The sequence below is a fragment of the Octodon degus genome, unplaced genomic scaffold (genome assembly GCF_000260255.1).
Source record: "Octodon degus isolate 3935 unplaced genomic scaffold, OctDeg1.0 scaffold00110, whole genome shotgun sequence".
Taxonomy (NCBI): Eukaryota; Metazoa; Chordata; class Mammalia; order Rodentia; family Octodontidae; genus Octodon; species Octodon degus.
Window position 1 is genome coordinate 1,883,889 of NW_004524686.1, and position 26,357 is coordinate 1,910,245.

At 36.1% G+C, this 26,357-nt stretch overlaps 1 pseudogene; it reads left to right on the forward strand.

Annotated features, from left to right (window-relative positions):
• Positions 1-25,469, forward strand: part of LOC101578156 — a 26,929-nt pseudogene extending 1,460 nt beyond the window's left edge.
• Positions 25,470-26,357: the final 888 nt, after the last annotated feature.

The window sequence follows — 26,357 nt, forward strand, 5'->3', positions numbered from 1 at the left end:
TGGAAAATGCATGTATGTATAGCTATGATATAAATTTTAAAATTTTAACTGATGTTAACAACTTGAAACACACATCAAAATTGAAAGAAGTCCTTGAACAAATGTACTTGAGATATCTACAGCTTATGCCATCCAACAACAGAATACACATTCTTCTAAGCAGCATATCTGACTGTCTCCAAAGCAGAGCACATATTAGCCAATGAAATCTACAAGCAAATGCAAAATGATATTATCTCATGTATATTGCACACTGCACTAAAAGTAGAAATTGATGGCAAAAAACATCATGGAAACTATCCAAACGGAAGGAAATTAAATGACACTATCTTGAGTAACCAATGAGTCACAAATGAAATTAAAGAAGAAATTAGATAGTTTCTACAATCAAATGACATTACCAGTATGATATACTGGAACCTATGGGACACAATGAAAGCAGTACTTTGAGGGAAGTGATCTCCCACATCAAAAGGACAGAAGGAGTTTGAGTAAATAACCTAATGATGCACTTCAAAGACATAGGAAAACAATCCAATATAATCCAAATCAAAAGGTAATATGTCAAAGGAAATTAGAAAGATCAAGGCAGGGATTAATGAAATTGAGACTAAAGAAAATACAAAAAAAATCAATGAATCAGAGAGTTGGTTCTTTGAAAGATTAAACAAAATAGAAAAGCCCATAGCCAATCTTACCAAAAGAAGGAAAGAAAAGACCTAAATGTGTGCAATTAGAAATTAAAATGGTGAAATCACAACAGATTCTACCAAAATTCATATTAGTGGTCAAAAACTGAAAGGTTTGCTTTAAAATCAGGAACAAGGTAAACATTCCCACTATCATTACTCCTGTTCAATATAGTTCTGGAAACATTAGGCAGAACAATTTTACAAGAGAAAGAAATAAAAGGAATATGAAAAGGAAACAAAGAAGGTAAGTTATCATTATTTTTTGAGGATATGATCCTCTACACAGAAAATTCCCAGAAACTCCACCCATAGACTCATAGACCTGACATCCAAATTTGGTGGAGTAGAACAGTGAAAACTCAGAAACACTCAAAAATCACTAGTATTCCTATACACCATTAACAAACTCCTTAAGAGGGAAATTAGGGAAACAATACCATCAAAAAATAAAATATCTAGGAATTAATCTAATCAAGGAAATGAAAGACCTCTATAATGAAAACTATAGTATTAGGAGAAGGAGAATGAAGAGACTATCAGAGATTGGAAAGAATATCTCCTGTTCTTGGATAGGCAAAACCAATGCAGTCAAAATAGCCATACTTGCAAAACCATTATGTAGATTGAATTCAATAAAAATTAAAATGGCAATAATTTTACAAAACTGGTAAAATCAATCCTAAAATTCATATGGAACCAGAAAAATAGCCAAAGCAGTTTCGGGCAACAAGACCAAGGCAGGGAACATCACAATTGCAGATTGATGTAGTACAAAGCTACCATGATAAAAACAAACAACCAATCAAAGGAAAAAAAAAAGAGAGAGAAAAATGCCCCTTCCATAGAATTGGGAAAAAAGCCAAGGCTTATGGATCATTAGAATACAATACAAGATATAGAAACAACTGCAGCACACTCAACTAATTTATCTCTGACACAGTTGCCAAATCCCTTCCCTGGAGGGCAGATAGCCTCTTTAGCAATTGGTCCTAGCAAATCTGGCTACCCACATGTTGAAAGTTGAAGCTAGTCCCATATTTTTTATCATGTACTAAAATGAAATAAAAATGTGTCAGAGATCGCCAGGGAGATGGCTCAGTGAAGTAAGTGCTTCCTTGGGAAGCTCAAGGGCTTGAGTTGAATCCCTGGTTCTGCAAAAAAAAAAAAAAAGTATCAGAGATCTAAACATTAGAACAGAATAATCTGCTGGAAGACATAGGTATAGGCAATGATTTTCTGAATAAAACCCCAGTTGCACAAGAAATAATACCAAGGTCAACAAATAAGATTATCTCAAAAGCTTGTGTACTGGAAAGGAAATGACCAAGAGAGTGAAGAGACAACCTGCAGAATGAAAAAAAAAATTGCTAGCTACTCTACAGACAAAGGACTAATATGTGGAGTATATAAAGAAGTAAAAAAAATAAGACCTCCAAATTTAAGAATCCAATAAAAATGGGCATCTGAAATAGACACTTTTAAGATTAAGGAATACAAATGGCAATAAATACATAGGTTCTCCACCACTAAGTTGGTGAGAAATAGAGGGATGTAAAATGCATAGGAATTTTAAGTAGCAGCAGTGGTTATTGCTATAGTTATTGATACTAGACTGAGGCAAATACTCAGGAAATGCTTTCTCTTCCCACAAGGACATTTTTATGGCTTATTGAAAGACAGAGAAGTTTTCATGGAGATACATGGTAACTTGGTTGAAAGTCACATTTTTGTGGTACAGGGGAGGAAGTTGTTCAGAGAGAGTCATGTCATTGGGGCATTGTACTATCAAACTATTTTATGTATAGCAAGATTTAACCTTGCCATGGAGAGGTCTGACTTTTGAGATATATTGAGAACTTGGGAATCTCTGACTGATAAAATATGGTTGTTTAGCATATTTGATAGTCTAATAATGTGATTTGTGGTGGGGTCTTTGAGCCATGTTACTTAGTTTAGTCCTTGGAGGACTAGGTCAGTCACACAGCTCGTCAGCCACCATGTCTGTATGAATGATTCCCAGTGGAATTTCTGGACACCAATGCTGGAGTGAACTTTCTTGGTTATCAACACTTATATCACACTTTAATACAGCATTGCTATGAGAAGTTAATACAGCATGACTCCTCTTGAGAAGTCAACTGGAAAATGTACTGGAAACTGGACCTGGACCTGGACTCTTCTCCATTCATCTCTACACCTTGGCTGATTTTAGTTTGTATTTTCTTTCTTTTTTTAAACTGCTATTGTATATTTTTTAGTCTGAGAAAGCTGCTATTACAGAATTCCATGGTGACTTATAAACATCACAAATTTAGTCTTTACTGTTCTAGAGGCTAAAAAAAAATCAAAATCAAGGTTCTAGTAGATTCAGTGTCTGGTGAAGGTCCACTTCCAGTCTGTGGGAAGGGTAAGAGATTGCTGGAGTCTCTCACACAAGGGAAATTATCTCATTTATGAAGGCTCCATCCTCATGACTTATCACCTACTGAAAGATTCATGTTGTAATATCATGATGAGGAATAGAACATTTGCATGAGTACTAACTGAAAAATATGATACCACTTTGTCATTTGAGAGATGCAAATTAAAATAATGTTTATATTCTATCTCACCCAAGAAAGAATGGCTATTATTAAGAAGTCAACCAATAATGAATAATGGCAGGGGTGAGGAAAAAGAAACCCTTTTCCACTGCTGATTGAAGGGCAGATTGGTGCAACCACTGAGGAAAGCATTGTGAAGATTTCTCAAAAAACTAGGATTAGAGGTCCACTTGACCTCTCCCTTCTGGGTATCTTACTGAAAGAATTAAACACATCATAACACAGAGATGCACACCCATGTTTATAGCAGCACAGTTTGTCTAGTTAAAACTTGGAAACAACTCAAATGCCCAATCAAACAAGGAATGGATTAAAAACATGTGCTTTTTATATACAACAAGTACTACTCTGCCATAAGTAAGGATAACTTGAGACATTTCTAGGCCAATGGATGCACTTAGAGACTACACTGGTGATTGAAATAAATAGGTCAGACATGTACACACATCACGTTACTTCTCTGGAGTGAGAATAAGGACCAGAGTACATAGGAAGAATTATGCAATGGGAAAAAGTGGTTCAAAGGAAAAGGGAATAGGGGAGGGAGGAGAGAGAAAAGAAAAAAACTAAGTGAAAGATACAATGCAAACAAGGCTTTGTAAAAAGGAGAAGAAGAAAAATTGAAGGAAGGGAATGAGACTGGGAAAAAAGGAACTAGGATACATCATATACAGGTACAAATTCCCTATGATGAGTATGATCATTATGTATACCTAAATTGTTCCAATAAACTTAATAAAAGTAAATAAATTTTCTCCTTTATTTCTTATATGATTTCCTGTACTCTATAAACTAATTATATTTTTGACTGCATAGCAATGCAAATCATTACTTGCATTTCTGAAATATGGTAAATTACATAGTATCAAAATGAAAGTGAAAAATATGGTGAATGCTTAAATTTTAAAAAATAACATAGTAAAAGGCACATGGCCAACAATAGGATAAGTGCGCTCAAAGCAAGGGGTGGCATTTTGAGTAGGCTGAGGGAGATTAATGACAATGCATCTTTCATTTTAATAATTTAATCATTCAATATTTATTTTGATCAGACCTCATTGATCAAGCATTTATGATAATTTTTGTCAAATAAGAACATTATATTGTGACCTCCTCAACTGTTTTTTACTGAATCTATCAGCAAGCAACTTTTGGCTCCTTCCCACAGTAAAAATGATCATGAAAAGTAAATATTTCAAAAGTAAACATTTTAAGAACATTAAGGCAGCCACAACAGTACAACTAGACACCACAAAAGAGGACTTTCAGAACTGCTTCAGAAAGTAGGAAGAACCATGGTATAAGTGTGTTTTAAGTGAGAGAGAGTACTGAAAGAGGTTACTGGTAATGTATCTTTCACTGTAAACATTTTAAAATTTAAACATTCATTGTGTCTTTCAATTTTACCTCATATGAGGTTCATTCAGCATGGAGGAAAGCACAGCCACAGATATAAAAGCTTGCAATGAGTTCTGTGAGTCATTCTAGTGAATTATAAAACTGAATTTGCTTCTGGAAACCTCTGAACTACCAAGTGATGGAAGAAGTGAGGGAGGTCTTTGGGTTCTCAAATTCTACAGTTGTTGTCAGAAGTATATTGGTCATGTGGATTTTTATCTAATTTTATACAACCCCATAGGGATGGAAGGAACCAGCGGGCTTCTGGTTACTCCAGATAGTTGGCCATTGGAAAACCTGACCACACTGCTCTATGGAGGCTGAGATCCAGGCTCACTGGAATTTCTGCAAACAATGTTTTCTCAGGAAGCAAACTGGATGGTTGTAGCTGGGCATATCCTGCAGAAGCCTCGTGAGAAAGTGCACTGACTCAGGAAGGAGGATCTCTACATTCTGCTGTTGCCCTCCATTATTTCTTACTGGACAAAGGTTAGCATCAATATGACTGGCAAAGGAAATATTTAAAGGGCCTACCTAGGCTTTTGCATAGCAAGCAATGAAGAGTAAATCTGGAGCTGAGAGATCCTAAGCACAGTAAGCTTTTTAAGTTCTGTCTAGGGAATTTAATTTCTCTGCTGTTTCTCTTAATATTCTCATTTTATTGTGGTATCTATACCACCTTCCCTATTTCTTTCCTTCCTTCCTTCTTTTTTTCCTTCCTTCCTTATTTAATCTTGCTTGCCATGATTCAAGGCTTCATGTCTATTACCAAGAAATTGAGATAACAAATGCTAGTAATGTTTTGTGAAAGAAAGAAGCTCTTCTACATTATTTGTAGACTGTATGAGTAAGGAAATGTAAAGTGGTGCCACTGGCATGGAAATCAGTATGGAGATCCCTCCAAAAACTAAAAATAGAGATTCTATTTAACCAAGCTATTCCCCTTCTAGGTATTCTCCCTAGAGTGTAAAAGATATTTTACATTGAAACATGTATACTCATGTTTATAGCAGTACAATTCGTAATAGGTAAATCTTGGAAGTGGCTTATATGTCCATTAACAGATGATTGCATAAAGAAAATGTATTTGTATGTGACAAAAATTTTCTGTCCCATAAAGAGTGATTCAGCTGAGTCATTTGTAAGAAACTAAATACATCTTGAGACCATAATGGTAAGTGAGACAATTCACACACTCCAGTTTAAACACGTACACCAAAATAGAAATAAAGAGAAAAGTCAAAGATAGATAATAGAAAGTATGGAGATAGATTTTTGTCATATGGGAAGGTGGTCAAGAGTTGGAGGAAGGGGGGAGGAAAAGGAGGAAAATAAGATTGAAAACAATAGCAATGCTATTTATATGCACCAACTCTCCACAAGGAATACAATCATGATACAATGAAAATGTGTACAAATAAAACATAAAAACTGAAATTTCAAAATCAGTCAGTATGGACCAGGTGGAGAGCTCAGTGGTAGAGCACTTACTAAAGTGTGCAAAGCCTTGGGTTCCATGCCAAGCACATCCGAAACAACTGCATGAAAACCATTGTCAGCGAGTGAAAAACATAGACCAGTGCTATTTTTTATTTCATCCTTAATCTTTCTATTTATTTCTTCTAGTACTACAAATAGAAAATTTTTAAAGTTCTCTCTCTCTTTTTTTTTTTTCAGTACCGGGGATTGAACTCAGGACCCTGCACTTGCCAGGCAAGCGCTTATTGTACTGAGCTCTCTACCTGGCTCCTCTTGTTCTAGTTTAGATTTTTTAAAAAATGTGTTTAGCACAGGGTCTCACCCCACAGCTTGGACATGTAGTGATCCTCCTGGTAACAGCCTCCCTAGCACTGGGATTACCAGCATGCGCCACCAGTCCGATCTTAGCGGACTGCTCAGCTTGCCTGGAGGTGGGGCCAGTGGTTAGATATTTCTTGAGTTTTCACTTTTTTTTTTTCAAATTTTTATAACCCTATGTATGTTTTAAAAGAAAAATGTCATTTTTCCAAATACATTTTTATTTTTTACTTTATATGTGTCCATCTATATCTATCCTATTGAGATTTTACTTTTGGCTGCTTCTCAGTAGACTTCAGCTTGGCTCATTTTTTAGCCACCTGCTTGTTTTTATACATGTAATTTTGTTGATTTGGATACTCACCTCTATTCACCCATTAGGGTCCTAAAACATAACATCCACTTCCTCCATTTAAGTTTATTGAATGACCACTGTGGGGTGTGTTTTCAGCCTTTGTATTCTGGGTGTGCTTTATAATTTTCAAAATATTTTTATTCTCAATAGTAAACATTCCATTAAAATAATTATCAGCTTGTTCAATTTTGACCCACAAAGGGTGAGGATGTGAATAAACTCAAACTTTTCAAGTTTATTTTGGACCACCAATTACATTTATAGAGTTTGTGTTTCTGGCTTCCTTTTTTTCTACTGGAAAATCAACTTATTCAAAGGCAAGTGAGAAATCTGAATAATTAATTATCATAACTATTTTTAGTGGAAAAAATGAGTTTAAGAAAATTTCTTTTATATTTTATCTCCAGTAAATTCAGAAGTAGTTTTTCCCCTGATTCACATTTCTAGGAAAGGAAGAAAGTTTATACAAGAAGTTTGAAAGCTTTGTACAAAAGTTTGCTATCTATCGATCTGTCTATCTATCTATCATCTATCTATCTATCTATCTATCTATCTATCTATCTATCATCTATCTATGTATCTATCATCTATCTATCATCTATCTATCTATCATCTATCTATCTATCTATCTATCTATCTATCTATCTATCATCTATCTATCTATCTATCATCTGTCTATCTATGCAAGGTTTTGTGTTGACATGGCTGAAACATTCTGAAATCTCTGGCATCACATTGAAATATGTGCTGAGAATCATGGTTAGGGACTAAAATCAAGACAATTTTTCAGATACAAAATATGCTATTAGAAATGAAATGCTAAAGGGAGCGATATCCCCATATATTGAGGTTACAGAAGGTATTAATGAAGCCTTACATCTCAGTGTTCCATATTAGAGAAGTAAGAATTTTAGAAAATGTTAGTGTTACATTTGTGCGACCCATATATTTAGTTAAGCTTCCAAGGGCCAGCGAGATAGCTCAGCAGACTAAGTGCCTGCTTAAGCAAGCATAGGGACTAGGGTTCCATTCCTGGTATCACATGCCATGCTGGCCCCTCCCCTGGGCATGCTGAGTGGGCAACAGAGTCTGGGCGTGGTGGTGTGGGCTGTAATCCAAGAGCTGGGGAGGCTGAAAACAGGAGGATTACTAAGGACCCAAGCTGCATAGTGAGACCATGTACAAAAAAAAAAAAAAAAAAAAAAGAAGAGTTAGGCCTCCATCCAGTCATTTGTATCAATATCTTTTCTCATTGTGGCTTTTTGTTACCATGGCATAAATATTTTTATATACCGTTTAGAGATAGAAGTTCATGACAGGTATATGCTAGTATGTAGCTTTGAAGATATATACTTCCTTTGCCTTGCAATGAGAGAAATTAATTTTAGTTAAGATACCTCATAATAAACACACTTAGTCATTAAGGGATCCCTAGCTAATGGATTAGGATCAAGCACTGATTAATTTTTTAAATGTGGTTCAGATCTCAGCTCTATAATTCTGTAGTCCCAGCAGTGTCATTTGGCTTGGACCACTGTTATAGTCTCCTGACTCTTCTCCCTGTCACACCTATCTTTCTCTGATTGCATCATCCTCCTTCCAATAAAATCCAGTATACTAAAGTTAATATGTTATTAAAATTTCATGCAATTCTCAGTGATTTGTTGCAGCTAAATGGTCTCTTACATAATACACAATATATATTTTGCTAGACATATTTTAATTTTTTATATAAATGGAATTTCTTTTCTGTTTAATATTATGCTTTGTTTAGTGCATGTGCTGCCAAAGTGAGTACTTTTTTTTGGTCTTCTTGAGACAGGGTTTCACCATGCAGTTTAGGCTGATCTTGAACTCACTTTATAGCCCAGGTTGGCCTCAAACTTGCAGCACTTTTTCTGCGTTAGCCTCCCAAATGCTGGGATTACAGGAATGTACCACGAGCAACATTGTAATTATGAGATATATCTGTGCTGATACAAAATGTTTACCTTTTAAATTTTCTGCCATATAATATTGTTTTTTATGAATAATGTAAACATGGCTATTGATATTTTTCTGTTATTAATAATGCTGCAGCATTCTTGTATATATGGTTTTGTGCATCTGTGCAAATATATATACACATATACATAAAAATATGATAGCTATAAGTGAAATTTCTAATAAAACAGATGTATTTTTTACAAAAATATATTATTTTCCCTACTTTAATATACTTTCAGCAGGAAGGCTTTCCTTTTAAATAGTTTCTACTGTAGATATACTGGTGATTAATTCTCCTGGCTCTTTTTATATATTATAGTTCATTCTATTTCATTGTGATAGGTATTTTGGCTGTATATGGAATTCTGCATTTGTCTTTTTTATCTAAGAAAGTAAGAATTTTTTTTCACTTCATTTGCCCTCAACCATTTCTGATGATAAGTTAAACCATTTTTTCTATAAATGTATATATGTTTTCCAACTCTTAAGATATTTTGTTATCATTTGTAGTTTATGAGAAATAAAACAAAATCCCATCACAAAATGATAAGAGAATGACAATAGCACTACATTGTACACTGTTATGGCCAAAGCAGTTATCAGAGTGGCCATGGGACAAACACACTTTAACAATATTTTTTTTGTTTGTTTTGCTTGAGATTTCCTGAGCTTCTCATATCTGTACTTCACTGAGTTTATGACTTCTCAGCTATTATGTTTTTAGATATCTTTTGGTTCCCTTAATTATCCTTTTCTTCTGGGACTGTACACTTTTATGTTAAATCTTACAATCCAGTCAGGTCATTGTGTATCTACTTACTTTTATTTTATTTTACTATAAATTCATTTTCTACTTTCTTCCCATTGGATTAGTTCTACTGGTTGAATTCACTGTATTTCAGGTTCATTGGCTTTTTTCTCTTTCGTCTCAATTCTATTAAAACCAACTAGTAAGATTTGTATTTCTAATAATTGTGCTTTCTATTCTAAAATATATGTGTCTGGATCCTGTTATGTATTTTGTCCTTTGTTGCTATTTCCTGCCTTCTTAATTTACTACAAGTGTATTTTCCTTTATCTCATTATACATATTTATATCAACTGCTTCTTCACTGTCCGATAATGCCAACTTTGATTGTCTCAGAGTGGAACCCTGCTGATTTTCTTTTCTCTTTAATCTGGCTGAGTTTTAAACATGTAACATGATTTGGGTGGCACCTTGCAGACCATAAATGTGACTTCATGTCAATGCTGGGCACCATTCAGTTACTTGGAACTGTGTTGATACGATTGTTTTTGCAGGCAGTTGACTTGGCTGAGTTCAGACCACGGAGTAGAACCTGTTCAGTTACTTTTTGTGACGAGGATCACTGATAGTTTTCTTCATAATACACAGTCCCAAGATCAGTTCTCAAGATTGGAAAAGGCTTTATAGTCACTAGTTGGAGGTTCCTTGCTTTGAATGTCCTCTTTCCATGATTCCCTGCTGTTCTCCGATATCTTTGCTTGCTGGTCCATTCCCCGATTCCTTGCGACACAGGATGATGCTGGTTTTTCTATCACATATCTTCACCGAGCTAAGGGCATCAGAACAGAAAATATGTGCTGCGTTATTTCCTTTTCCCTAATGGCAACTTCTTTTCAGAATCCACCTTCCTTGTTTCTCCTCTTATGTGCTCAAGGTGCCATCTTTAGTGTTACAGTCAGAGCGTAGCTGTTAACAAAATAAGGGCTCTTTGAAACTGACTGCAGCTTTGTCAGATTTTCCCAAAGGGCACCATCATGATCCCTATAGAATGATGAAAGATTGATATGATATAGATATTTTAAACAAATGGATAATTGAAATCCTTATGCCATTCTTGCTCCATGATTATACAATCATTTTAGTAGGTTATTCTGACAAATGCTTCATTCTAAGAGCATTTTTAAAATTCCTTGGTTCTGAACTTCCTTTGAATGCTGTTTTATTTTAATTTATAAAGAGTTAGCATTTATTACATATCATATCATTTACTTCAAAAGGAAATTAGATTTTTTAGATAGGCAGGGCTAAACTGAATAAACAGAATTACGATCAGGGACTAAATTGTGTTTTCCCAAAATTACATGTTAAAGTCTCAGTGCTCGATGTGCCTGTATTTGAAGACACAGCCTTTAAGGCCCTGACTGAGGTTAAATGCAATAATAGGAATGAGGCAGTAATCCCTCAGTTAGATTAATATCTTCGTGAGATGCTCATCTTATCACATGCACACAGATCGAGTCAGGGCCACATGAGGATGACAAGAAGCCACCTCCTGCCAGTCCGAATCCAGACTTCACCAGAAGCCAACCCGTCACCAACTCTTCCAGGCTCTCTGCCCAAGAACCATGAGGAGAGAAACACTTGTAGTTTGGACTATGCTGTCTGTGATATTTGGTTAGGGCCACAGGAGCAGATTATGCCACAAAGACCTAAATTACTGCTATCATGTTCTGAAGGTCAAGAATGCTTTAAACACTATAAAACAATGAAAACACAAATTTCGAGAAAGTAATTAAAAAAGAAAGAAGACTTCGTGTAACAGCAACATACAGAAATCAACAGAGGGTCTGAAAGCAGTAGCATTTAACGGCTGTGATCTCCCTGGTGATGTGAAGGCTGGGAAGCAGCTCATGGTTTACAGATGGATGATCTACACTTTCTATATTATTTACCCTCTCACATCACAATTGGTTTTAGATTGTAGGATGATTAAAAAGTCAGTTTGTAGCTTTATAAATTTCATCTCTTTGCAAGCTTTGGATATGTGTGAGGTTCTATTTTAAGCAAATATTTATTAGCATATTTAAGAACTCTTTGACCTTAACATGGAAAGCTATTATTTATTTGGCTTAAATCTGCAGGACTGTCATGAAGCCACAAGAAAAGTTACTTATAGAGCTTAGCAGAGATAAGAATATAATCACTCATTACTGTGCCATCTAGCAGCTGCGACCTTAGTGGTGGGTGTTTGTGTGTGTGTGTGTGTGTGTGTTTAAATTTGCTAAAGGGATGGAACAATAAATCTCCAACACTAACAGGAGGATCACCAACAATAACAGGAGGATCAATACTCTCCCTTACCTCTTTTGTGAGATCTGGAGCATGGCCCGAATCTGTCAGATGGAATTAAAGGACTCGAAGTGTCAGGGGCCATGCCAACAAATAGACCTGCTGTGTTGTCCATTAATAAACAGCCCCAAATCTCTGCCATGGTCATTGTTATCACTGTAATAGGAGGACATTTGCGACCTGCCATCTTTTAAGTGAAAGTCAGTCTGGTTATTTACAGCAGAGATTACTTGCATTTCTAATCAATGAAGAGTCCACTCATTCAGTGATAACATTGAATAAACTCTGTGGAAAGGAGGAATCATTGTGTTTTATCATAATAGGGGAAATAACATTTGATCAGAAAAAGATAGAGGAGGGAGATGCAGGAACACAGGCTATAGCTTGCTTGAAAGTTTCCATCATGTGTTCAATCTTCCTTTTAGCAAAAGCTAATGCCTAAGGCTCTCTGGGTTCTTTTGTCTTTGTACAACAACAACAGCACATCATGCATCTGGCCAATTGTGCAGTGGGATACCAAGGGGAGGGTTGTCATCCCAGCACCAGCTGGTGATGATTTTATGGCTACCAGCATGAGGATTGATAGCTTCCATAAATTCACTTCCAGCCAGTGTATCCACAGATGCCATTCTTATCCTTATCTTGAAACTTTACTAAATTTTAGCTTGAGAAATATCCTGCAGCAGTGAATTCTGAAAGCTGATTATGCACCACATAAAAAAGTCTTTTATCCATTTTCAATCTGCTGCCTTTTGAATTCCATCCAGTTTTTGCTCTTTCTCAAATTAAGGTGAATGGGAGTGTGGTATATAATTAGGCCATGTTACACTATTCATCACTTTATTCACCTTAATCTTATTATCTCTGCAGATGTGTTAGGTCAATTTCGGGAATATTCGAACAGAAGATGTGGTTAATTTTAAATGAACTGAATATAATAATAATACATTTGATTGAGATAAACTCCAAATTGAGAGAAACTGTACTAGAACTTTATTCTCTTATTAATACTGCCAGGTATTTCACAGCACATTGCTGGTAGCAGGAGACCTCTTTGTATATGTTAATAGCTATGCAGACTTAGGGAAATCTATAGAGCTTCCAGTTACTTTGCATTAGCTATGGGTGAATAATAGATTGTACATTTCAAATTGTGTAATTGTGAGCCTTCCACAGGATAAACCTGTGGCTGACATTTGTAATAGATCAAAATGATGTCAGCAAGTTCTAACGTGTAATACGACTCAGATGGAATGCTAGCAGGAAAATGAACGCAGGTATTTTAAATAATGGAAGTACTGTGAAAAATATAACAAATGCCTGCATCTATTGTCATTGTAGAAGCAGAACATAGACTGTTCTTCTGAGAAAGGAAACAATAGCTTGCCTAATATAAGCATTATATTTATGATGTATTTTAAAGACATGTATTCTCAAGCTTAACATATTTTTTCCTTTATTGAAGTCATTTTTAGTTAAAAAATTGCAAATAATATAAATATTCTTAAACATATACAAATAAGGTAAACATAAAAACAGATTAAATAGAAAATTATGTAAACAGATTTAACATTGACGCATCAAAACAAGACTTCAAAGTAAACAATGTTTATAGTGATCACATGCTGTCATAAAAGACAGTTCTTTAACAAGAACTAATAGTTCTCAACACAGGTTTAACGTCATTTTTCTAAAATGAGAGCTCACCCTCCTGTCAATAACCTAAATTGTAGATTGTCTGTGAAATTTCAGAGCTCTGGTTTCTGTATTTCTGTGAACAGTCTTTTTTTTTTTCAATTCTAGCTTTCAGGGGGGATTTTAGAAAATGCTCTTGCTCTCGCTCTCGCTCTCCTTTCTCTCTGTTCTTTTGAAGCTTCCTTCTCCTCCTCTTCTTCCTCTTCTAACTCTCTCGCTCCGCTTCCCTTTGTCTTTCTCCTCTCCTCTTTCCTCACTACAATCAGTTACATAAGAGGTTACCAAAATCCACGCTCCATCTTTATTTATTTATTGCTGGGTTGGTTAACTTACTTCTTTCCTTTTTAGATTCTGAGCTGCCCACTCTCTTAGATTTGTATCTGTGCTGCCAGATTTGTTTCTCCTGTGAAGCTTTTTGGCCAGGGACCCCACCCGCCCTCGCGGTACCTGCCCCTGAGCGCTTTTACTCTTTCCTGGCTTCTGATTTTCCACTCCAGTGTTAGGTCACATATGCTGTTTTGTGCCTGGTTGATGGCTCTGCCTATTTGCTGTTCTTTGCTTTTATTCCTCTGGTGTGTTACTGCCAGGTTTTTTGATTTCCCTAAATCCTAAGTATCCTGACTCTTGGATTAGTGACTGCATAGTGTGGATTTTGACACTTGCCCCTTCTCTTTCTCATATTTGGGATTCAATCCAGTCTCGCTGACTTGAGCTACATCTTCAGTCTCTTGTTATTATTTGTTTGGAGACAAGGTACTGCTAAGTCACTAAGTTGCCTAGACTGGGCAGGAACTCGCAAGCCGCTTGCCTCAGGCTCCCAGTTATGGAATTACCAGTCCCCCATTAAACTTTCTCCAACTTCTCAGCTCTGAGTCATTATCTTAGATGTGATCTATCGCCTTAGGTAGTCTTAGGTTTTTTCAAGAGCCATATTCATTTTTCTCTATCTTACTCCTTTATCTCTGTCTCCTCCTCCTTCCCCTTAATTGTAAAATATGCATGTTCCTTGTGAAAAATTTAGGTTTTTCCAAGAAGCAGAAGGAATCAAAATAAAGCAAAATAATAATTCCACAATTCAGGGGCATTTTGGCATTTTATAGCCAACATTTTTCTCCTTTAATAATAATTCTAACAATGTTAATAGAAAGCATTGTTTATGTTAAGCATTTCCATATAAATTTTCAAAGTCTCTGAAGTATGATTTTTGTGCTTACAATTTTTATTTGGTAACCATTTCAGTGTAATTTAATTATGCTTATAATTCTGCCACTAATATTATTTCTAAAGTATATGCAAAAATAAAGCTCCAATAAATATCTTTGTGTGTAACTATCTGTCACAGTGTATGTGATTTTAAATGTGCAGATATATTATACAAATGGAACCCTCACTAGAGAGGTGAGGGTGCTGGTGTGGCTGGGGAAGCAGAGCAGAGGAGGACACGTGCTGTGCCACATGACGCTGTGTTTGGGAGAAGCATTTGTGCGAAGTCAGAGTCAGACTTGATGCTAAGATGATTAATATGCCCCTCACATTTTGTTCGAGACTCTTAGTGGAGTGCCACTCCTATATTCCGTGTCTAACATTTGGCACCGCAGGCTCAGGGATCAAACTCCTGGACCCTGTGCCTGCTTGCAAGTGTTTTAATTTGCTGAGCTATTTTGCTGGCCCTAAGTAATTTTTCCTTCTCCAGTGCTTTTCTTACATGTACTTTACACCTTTTTCTATTGTCCCATGGACTCTTGAGGTACTATAGTTTCCAAAGTGTTTTTCTCTAGTATTTCTTTTCATTAACTTTTCAGTGGTGAGTATTTGAGTCTATAAACTCTCTCAGGTAATTTCCATTCTCCTATGTAGTATACATATTTTAAAATATTAGACATTGCATTTTTATTTTACTTTTAGAAACTTCATTTTTTTAGTATTTATATTTTTTGCTGGAATTTCCTATTTTTTTCAAGTATTATGAACATATTTTTCTTTATTGAGCTTATTCAAACTAGTTACATAATTGCCCTTAACTGGTAATTCAAATTACTGGAATATCTTGAGGTTAGATCTTTTGAATTTTTTCCCTAGAAAATTGATCATATATTTTTGGCTTTTATATAACATGCAATTTTGGACCATGGAATAGCTATTGTAAATCATGTGTTACACAGAATTTGGATGTTGACATTCGTACAAAGGGAACTTAAATTTAAAGTTTTCAATTCATAGGTCAGTTTTTGCTTGTTTGTTATTTTTACTTTAATTAGGATTCTTAAAGCTGATTCTTGGTCCTGTGGCTCAGGAGAAGACTAGAGCCTTGAGTGGAGCTGTTTACAGAACTTAGGACTTGTGCTACTGTCTTCTTTCTAGTGTTTCTGGTTTCACTTTTTAGTTATCATGGATTTCAGGATTCATCTTTTGGTTTCTAACTATGTTGGGATCTCTCTCTAGTTTTAGTCCTGTTAAATGCCCATGTGGAATGATTTGGATGGAAGTCATTAGATAACAAGAAACTTTCTGCGTGCTAGTAGTGATGCTGACAAATACCTGGGCGTTGTGTCTTCTCTTCAGTGCTTTTGCTAGCTATTTTCCATACTCTGTCCGGAGTTTATAGCTATTAAGTAAGGTGGTGCATCTGCTAAGATCTATTCAACCATTACCAAACTTAGAAGCTTGGCCAAGGCTTTTGAAATAAATTCATGGTTTTGCATGTCTAACTTTTCTGTATCTTGCCTCGAGAAGCCAAATTTTCAAATTGTCAGGAAGATCTCTGCACCCAACTGCTATAGAGTATACTACCTGTCCCCATCCATAGTTTACCAAAGTGGATCAAAATATTCCTTTCAGAATTTTAAAATGATTTAAAATTCCTTACTTAAGAAAATAGAGTTGGGAGGAAACTAGTAATGTCTCCCTTTTGTTAGAAGATGGGTTTCTCGGTGAGCTGATATACAGCAGATATAATGTTAGGTTCAGTCTGTATCACTAAGGTCACTGAGATGTTGCATCAGATACAACGAATAAGTCTGTGTTGCCCAAGATCTGCCGTAGATCTGTACGTCTGTATGTGGGCGATGCCCGCATCCATTAATGTATGAGCCTCACTGCTCTATGTCAGCGATTCTTAAACCCAGCTAAAGGTTAGAATCACCTAGTCTCCTTCTCAGAGGTTTTCTTTTAATTAGCTTGCTTTGGGACACAGACACTGGTATTTTAAAGCTGTCTGAGTGAGTTTAATGTGCTGTCAGTTTGAATATCATTGCTCTTTGTGAAGAGCAGTTGCATTTTAGAATGCCAATGGAGTGAGCTCTTCCAAGAGAGGAAGGATAATAGGAGGAAAGACAACACTAACTAGGAACTCTCCCAGAACATTTAGACAGAAAATGCACCCAGGAATATGGCATGAACTTCAGGATGCGCTTCTGACACATTTAGATGATAAGAAAATGCTCTGAGGTCAGTCCACAATGGCAGTGCTGATCAGGGAGCACTAAGTCAAGATTAAACATCTTTCTTTATTATAGGAATTTGCAGAATCTAATTTCTATGTATCCTAGAGAAAGATGTGACATGCTGTATTTCTCAAGATTATTTAATAATGCAATCCTTTACTTGTGCCATGCTCATTAGCATCCTGCTCAAACAAATCTTGGAATTATTTGTTCTAGGAATCATTAGCATATGCAAACACAGTAGTAGTTAGTTCAACCTTGAAACATTTTTATTTGTAATATAAGCAATCAGTTTTTAATATCTTTTCTTTTTTTTAAAATTTATTTATTTATTTTGTGTGTGTGTGTGTGTGTGTGTGTGTGTGGCCAGCTCAGCCCACCAGGGGGCGGGGTTGGCTGGCATGTGGTGCTGGGGATTGAACCGTGGTCGCTGTGCTTTTGCTTAGCTTAGCTTGTTCCAAGTAGGTGCTTTAGACCACTGAGCCATCTCACCAGCCCTTAATATCTTTTCTAATTGTGAGTATGATCATATCAGAGATAGGAGAATCATTTACTTACACAGCAGTCTTGCCACTCATATTGTTTTGTCCCTTAAGGGAAATACAATGAGGACAGATGCCACTTACATGTGGAAAAGAAAATGTTCACACTATGGCAGGAACTTCAAAGTCGTAGAGTTTAGATCTTATATAATGAGGTCTAAATTATATAAGAAGTTCTTGTATAAGAACTTCTCTCCCTGAGAGAGGGAAATAAAATGTTGCTTCCTTCTATTTTTTTCCAAGAAGAAATGAAGGAAATCCCTAGGTGTTTGCAACTACCTTTTGTAAAGGAATAGTTCCAGATCTTATCTTTTTTTATTACTTAAATATAAGCTCAGAACTTCTGGTAAATAAAGTGCTGTATTTTTCTAGAGCTTTCCTTTTTATCATTGTTATTCAGTCATTCTTTAACCCAGGTTACTCTCAGTTTTTGCTCAGAGATCCAGGCAAACGTATGAAAATATGTTTTTCACAATATCATCTAATATGAACTTAGAAATCCTCACTCGTGTCAAATTTGTTCCTGATTTTAAAATGTTTTTAATATCAATCCTAGAAAATTTTTCCTTCATGAGATGACTACCTAGAATAATTCCAGGACATACGGAGAGACTCGGTTAAGGTATCTTTTTTTAAAAAAAAATGTATTTGGTACAGGGGCTACAGGGTCTTACTATGTAGATTCGATTGTAGTGATTCTACTGTAACCCCTCCTAAGAACTGGGATTACAGGTGTGTGCCACCACATCATCTCAAGCACTGTCTCAGTGTGTCCCAGAGGTGGGGCTGGTATGGCACCCCAGGATCCAAACCCAGCCACTGCACTCTGCCTAAGCAAGGATATCTTTTTACAGGAAAGAAATAAGTTAAAATGTGATGGCATCTTGTAAAATTCACACTTGTTTATGTCTACTTACCCTTACAACCTGCTCTATTTTGAAGACTTTCTTCTAAAGGAATTATAATTGCATCAAAGTCTTTATACGACGAGTTATAATTTAATTAATTAGTTTGACTAGTTTGAGTTTTCTTAAGTTTATTGCAGAGTTTCACTGGAACCCCCTGCACTAAATAAAACATTGCTTTCACTGTATGTAGCACATTCTATCCATCCCTTTGCTATGAACATCAGGCTACTACAACATTATGTGAAGTAATTGAAAGATGTTCACGTCTGTAGACATTTGCCTTGTTTCAAAGCTTTAAACAGTAATAGAGCGAAAGAAGGTACTTAAAAAATAGACAATCAATTCAATTCCTTCAACATTTGCAAAGCTATCCAGCCTGAACTTGTTGTTACAGATTCTTTTGTTCTATTCAGTGTAGGTCAGAATAACTGCAGACTCTCCAGTCTGTCAGCCTCCTTAGAACTTACTATCTCAACATGCATACAAAAATATAATTATAATAAAATTTTATTGATGCTCTCAGAAAATTATAATTTGCTGCGGTAATTTACATGTTTTATAATAGAACCATAATATTTTCTTTAATTTTTTCAAGAAGAGATCAGGGGCCAGGGAGATAGCTCAGTAGAATAAGCGCTTGCCTGGCAAGTGCAAGGGGCTGAGTTCAATCCCCAGTTCCTTAAAAAAAAAAGAGAGAGCAATCAGAAAACATGATGATCAAGAGAGTAATCTCTAACCCTAAAGTTCTCTGTTTCATATCCTAACCCCACTTATTTTTTTGCTATATTAGTAGACATATTATTTAACCTCCTTTTAAATTTCCTCATCAGTAAAATGATGCTATTGATAGTATTGCTATAAGGTTAAATTAATGTCTGCAAATGGCTTAAAGCAGCAAATAACTCTTAGATAGGAATAAATATTAACCATCCCACTGACCATTAATAAATAAAATCTAGTTTATTAATTACCTCTGAGTATAGTGTGATCTTACCATTGGCAGTTCTGCATTTACAGTGTTTCTCCCAGATACTGTGGAATGGAACGTAACAGACGTATCGTGTCAGTTTTAAATATACATGGAAACCAGAAATTAAATAGAAAATTTGGCATCAAGCCTAATTCTATGTGAGTTGGATAAATACGACAGAAGCAAAGGAGAAGTGATGGGTGGTTGTCAAACAAGCCACACAGTAAATGAGCAGCAGACTTCCCATGAAAAACAATTGGATTTAAACAATTTGAGCTATTAATCTCAAGGGGAAGCAAAGTTAAGCTGGAATAAAGAGAGTCTGATGAAGCAATGGCCTGAGCCCTAGGACTGCTTTGGAAATGTGGACAGCTGAGGATATTGCTATTTTTGCTGTTTTCTACAGCTATGAAAGGTATTTTTGCCTCTAATTTTTCTCACAAGCGTTTTGAGGATTTAGAACCTTTGCCATGATAATTTCGTAAACAAAGCATTGCTAAAATTTTCTCCCATATGAAGAAAACCATTTACACTGCCTAAATCTCTTCTGTTTCTACTTCATTATTATTCCTCAGTCTCTGCGTGGCATGACCGTGGACACTCTGCACCTATTCTGCGCTCAATCCACATACTTAACTTTCTTCCTTGGTCTTCTTTAAATAGCTCTTTTCTCCTCATGAATTTGTAAAAGCTTATTTGTGCTCTAATTTCCAGTTTCTTTGATCTTGATCAGTTTGGGGTTTTCTTCCTCTCCATTGTTAGCTATTTTTCTGTTTTAAAGGCTTTTGCTTTTCTTCACAAGGATCTAACATTAATGAGCCATGCAAAGTGGTTTTGTTGATTTATTTAGGTTTATTGATGGATATAATTTTTATTTCTTTGTTGGTGCTTCCAATTGATGCACTACATATATATGCTGGTTTCCAAGATCGGTGCCTAGAAACAAACTCCAAGGTTCCTGTGTATCTTTCACTGTCTAAGTAACCTCTTTTTATTTTTTAGAAGTGTAGTACACCAATTAAAATTTTCAATGATTAAATGAATTCATTGTTTGAAAGTAAGAAGGTCACTGTATACATCGTAAGAGTTTCTTGACTCTAAATATTAAATTACATAGGTAAATAGTAATATATATTATAATTAAGAATATTTTAAAACCTTATATTCTGGGCTGTGCAAGCAGAGAGTTAAGTAGATTTCGTTCTGTGAGAAAGAACCCATAGCTGCTATGAAAACAGTCAACGTCCTGGCCAGTGTACTAAATATCACTGTGATCCAGAAAGCCCAGTTTGCTGTGCACTGATGAGAGCTACACAGGTTGGCAGCTGCTGCCTTAAATAGAAGTTGAGAAAGTCTCTTATTTCTAATGTAGACTATCAACACATGCTGTGCATATCTCCACAGGCCAGCCGCAGGTGACCCAGCTGGTTCCTAAGTGGTATTAAATTCAAATTGTAGACTATTAACTATATATGTGGGAATACATTTGTTATGGGTGTGCATGTGTACATATGCCTGTGGCTACATGCGTGTCTTCAGGGGGAGAGGGCAAGGAAGAGATTAGAGAACAGTTGGCCAGAGAAGTTGTGTTTTCCATGAATGCTTTTATCTGAGAGATGGGGTTTTATAACCACACCCTCTAATGGATCTGGTCTGGCAGTTTGTTGGAGACAATCTTTCTATATCAGTTTAAACTCTCTATATCCCAAAACATTTGTGCTTGTATCCTCTGGCTCTGAATAAATCTTCTATTTTCATACCTCCACCAAGCAGTTGGCCAACTGATACTTTAGAATAGCATTAGATGGCCAAATAAGTAGCACCATCTGCCGCAATTTAGAGGAATCCTCAGTGGTGCTGTGACAGCTGTCTGATTCTGAGTCCTGAACACCAGAATTCATTTGTCAGAAAAGACACATATTCAGTGTTTGAATGGCTATTCTCTATAACAGGATTGATTTTTTTTTTCTAGCAAGGCAATACCCTGTTGTTAGGGAAGTCAGATTTTTGGAAACTATTGTCTATGCTTCAAAATGCTGCTCCCAAATGGAGATGCTGACAAAATAGTCCTTCTAGACAATTAGATTTAAAGCCTAACTTTGAAACGATGTATTAATGTATAAAAAGTCATTACATTCTAAGACCTTAATTACTCTTATTTAATGTATAATCCTTAATAAATTTGATAATCTGGTTTGTGAGCATAGAATATCATAGAAGTCAGTAGAAGAAGCTGGAATTATATATGGCAGGATTGTCACTGATAGAAATTCAATAATTAGAAGGAAGTAGAGGGTCTAGTGAATTTAGGAGAAAATATTCAAAGATAGACCATGATTTTATAAATATTACAATAACAAATTATGTGACCATTTAATAAACACACATTGAATACTATGCCAACGTTTTTCTGTCTTTTCTAACACCTCCCTGGAGTATACACATGGCTTAGTTAGAGCTTAGTAAGACAATATCCTTTTAATTAAAGAATGTGACATGTATTCAGATGAGATATTTTATTAATAATGCACACCAGATTATACCAACACCATTAGAGGGACATGTAAGTTAGTGAGAGACTGCAGACTGAGCCAATCCCAAGCACATGAAGAATTCACCAAGGCTGTGGCATTTAAATTAACTTTTAAAAGTATATAATTTGAACACACAGATGCAGAGAACATAACATTCTTTGTGTGAGAAAATTTGAAAACCTGAAGAATTCTGCATAATAGAAAGTCCCATCAGGGTTCATTTCTTCAAATTCCAAGCAAAAAACCTGGCACATGGTAGGTTAATGAATAGCTTAGTTGTATTTCACTCACAAGAGCCAAGATTAGATTAATAATTAAAGATTAGATGATTTTACAAGACAAATAGAAAAATCTATAAAACTGTATGAGCACCAACACTATCAAAATGCAGGATGTTTTCTCCTTATAGTGTTATTCCAAGCATCTTTATAATTCATTCCCTCAACCCACCCTTGACCACAGCCAACCAATAGTCTATTTCCTTGCTTTTGGGTAATTTGTATACGTTCATATTTTAAACAGCCATATGAAAGAACTAATTGTTTGAATGAGCAGGCATGAACTTTGAACTAATTCAAATGTACTTAAGAAGGTATTTAAATAATTAACTAGAGAATTAGAACTTTGTTTTCACAGAAAAAAATGAGAATTATAGAAATAAAAAATAAGTCATTGAAATGAAGAGCTCAATATGGCTTTTAATAACTGATTGAAATCCCCAGAAGAGAGGGCTAGCAAACAAGAGAATAGGTTAATAGAATATATTACCACTGCAAAAATGGAAAGAAAAGTGAATGAACAATTCAAGAAAGTTTAATATGAGAAGCATAGCAAAAGCTCAGGTTTTACTGTCATGTTAAGCCTTGTGTGTTCATGGAATCGTTGCCCTGCTCTATGTCATTCTCCTTGGTAAGCTTTCACCGGCCAGTGACCTGCTCCCAGGAATACAGGGAGGAGTAGTTCCAATATATCTGTCTGGCATACAGCAAATTTGAACCCGATGTATTGAGAAGAGTACAAATAAAATGTTTTTAGAAGTTGAGGCCTCTGATAAAAAGCTGGTATTTCCTTAGAAATATCAAATGAGCAATTATATATGTACTTTATCAACAGAATTAATAAAACTGTAGTTTAGCACAATAAAATACTCTTCTTTAAAAGTGTAATTTAGTGTGCTAACAACATAGAGCATAGCTTCATCTTTCCTAAACACTCCCATATGCCTTTATATAGCTAATGCTCACCTACGCTGGCCATGGGTATCAGTGATATGCTTAATGTTGCTATGGCCTAGAACCCCAAGTTTTTGGAGATGTCTCCCTTCCCTTGACAAAATGCCTTTGAGACTGAATTATGTTGTTGTGTTTATCGCTAATTAGTTTCTTCTGCATATTTACTGGAATATGGATATTTGGTTGATTTCTTGATTTTAGATATTTTGAATAGAATGACAAGATTCTGTGTGAATATGTCTTTTTTCAGAAGGATTAATTCTTTAAAGAGTGACTTTTGGTAAATAGTAAGTGGATTTCATAAAAAAATAAAAACTTTTCAAGGAAATTAAAGCATCAGATAGTCCCATGGACAATGTATGAAATCATGATTCCTCATGCAATGGCTGAAACTTAGACTTAGCATTTTTTCTTTTTTCATTTTAGCCAGTATGCTGTGTGTGAAATCCTATCTCACTGTGGATTTACTCTCCATTTACTGGGTGTCTGTCAGTGTTGCACATATTTTCCAGTGCCTTGAGGTCAATCTTATGCTGGTACAGCATGATAGGAGAAAGCAACCCAAAGCTTAACTGAAAAGATAAGAATAAAATTCATTATTTTTCTATTTGATGGCTCACTTCTTTTTTAGAATTAATTTTATTGAGAAACAAATAGCAATGAGATAGTTTCAAAACAGGTTAGTAGGACAGTTATAATAATTAATACACTTTTTTTGCAATGGGTGTGCCATGAGAGCACAGGTCTAGTGAAAGTCACCACTAAATCCAAGCCAACTTGGGAAAGGAAAACACTCACATTAATATCATCATCATTGGACATGTGGACTCCGGCAAGTTCACCACCACTGGCCACCTGATCTACAAATGTGGTGGCATTGACAAAAGAACCATTGAAAAATTTGAGAAGGAGGCCGCTGAGATGGGGAAGGGTTCCTTCAAGTATGCCTGGATGTTGGCAAGCTGAAAGCCGAGCGTGAGAGTGGTACCACCATTGACATCTCCTGTGGAAATTTAAGACTAGCAAGTGTTATGTGACCATCATCGATGCCCCTGGACACAGAGACTTCATCAAAAACATGATTACAGGCACATCTCAGGCTGACTGTGCTGTCCTGATTGTTGCTGCTGATGTTGGTGAATTTAAAGCTGGTATCTCCATGAACGGGCAGACCCGTGAGTATGCCCTTCTGGCTTACACACTGGGTGTGAAACAACAAATTGTTGGAGTTAATAAATGGATTCCACAGAGCCACCCTACAGCCAGAAGAGATATGAGGAAATTGTTAAGGAAGTCAGTGCCTACATTAAGAAAATTGGCTACAATACTGACACCGTAGCTTTTGTGCCAATTTCTGGTTGGAATGGTGACAACAGGCTGGAGCCAAGTGCTAACATGCCTTGATTCAAAGAATGGAAGGTCACTTGTAAGGATGGCAATGCCAGTGGAAGCACACTGTTTGAAGCTTTGGATTGCATCCTCCCACCCACTTGTCCCACTGACAAGCCTTTGCGGCTGCCCCTCCAGAATGTCTACAAAATCAGTGATATTGGCACTGTCCCTGTGGGCCGAGTGGAGACTGGTGTTCTTAAAGTTGGCATGGTGGTCACCTTTGTTCCAGTCAATGTCACAGTTGAAGTCAAGTCTGTTGAAATGCACCATGACGATTTGAGTGAATCTCTTCCTGGGGACAATGTGGGCTTCAACGTCAAGAACATGTCTGTCAGAGATGTCCGGTGTGGCAGTGTTGCCAGTGACAGCAAAAACAACGCACCAGTGGAAGCAGCTGGTTTCACTGCTCAGGTGATTATCCTGAACCATCCTGGCCAGATCAGTGCTGGCTATGCCCCTGTACTGGATTGTCACAAAGTTCACATTGCTTGCAAGTTCGCTGAGCTGAAAGAAAAGATTGATTGCCACTCTGGTAAGAAGCTGGAAGATGGGCCCAAGTTTTTGAAATGTGGTGAGGCTGCTATTGTTGACATGGTTCCAGGCAAGCCTATGTGTGTCGAGAGCTTTTCTGACTACCCACTTCTGGGTCATTTTGCTGTTCATGATATGAGACAGATAGTTCATGTGGATAGTTCAGATAGTTCATCAAAGCTGTGGACAAGAAGGCTGCTGGAGCTGGTAAGGTCACCAAGTCTGCCCAGAAAGCTCAGAAGGCTAAATGAATATTATCCCTGACACCTGCCCCCCCAGTCCTAATCAGTGTTGGAAGACCATTCTCAGAACTGTTTCTTCCAATTGGTCATTTCAGCTTAATAGTGAAAGACTGGTAAATGATAACAATGCATCATAAAACCTTCAGAAAGAAAGGAGAATGTTTTTTTAAAGAACCAGGGATTGAACTCAAGCCCTTGCACTTGCACTTGCACAAGTGCTTATTCCACTGAGCCATTTCCCTGTCACAAAAAGAAGAATGTTTCGTGGACCATATTTTGTGTGTGTGTGGCAGTTTTGAAGTTATTAGTTTTTAAAAATCAATGCTTTTTAATGGAAACAACTTGATCAAAAATCTGTTGCAGAATTTTGAGACCTATTAAAACAAAGTTTAGTAAGAAAAAATAATTAATGCATTGTATATTGTTGTCTTCATAGTAGTTATTCATGGTACAAGATGCAGACATAATATCCTGTCCAAACACTATTAGTACAAATCTTTCTTCTCATTGAATTAAGAGAAAGTAGCTATATATTTATCTTAACTATTATATATATATATATATATATATATATATATATATATATTTCACTACAGAATGGTCCTTCATTCATATCCACCTTTTTTGTTTAGCTTTGTCAGAGATGGGTATTCCATTAAAAAAAATGATAGCCCACTTCTGAGGGGCTGGTCAAGGGTCTAGTTTCTGTACTGCTTTATTCAAAATTCACATGAAAACCATGGTATAATTTGGATCTGAAGTTACAATTGACAGCAGCCTGGATCAGCATCAAAACTTCTGAAGACCACAGTAGAATACAGATCTGTGAACCCCTTGGTGGAAGAGATTATCAACAGGGTTATACAGTAGAACATGTAAGGCCTCAGGGAGAAGCTTGAGAGGGACTTTTAGAGAAATTAAAGCATTTAGAAGCAGTCAT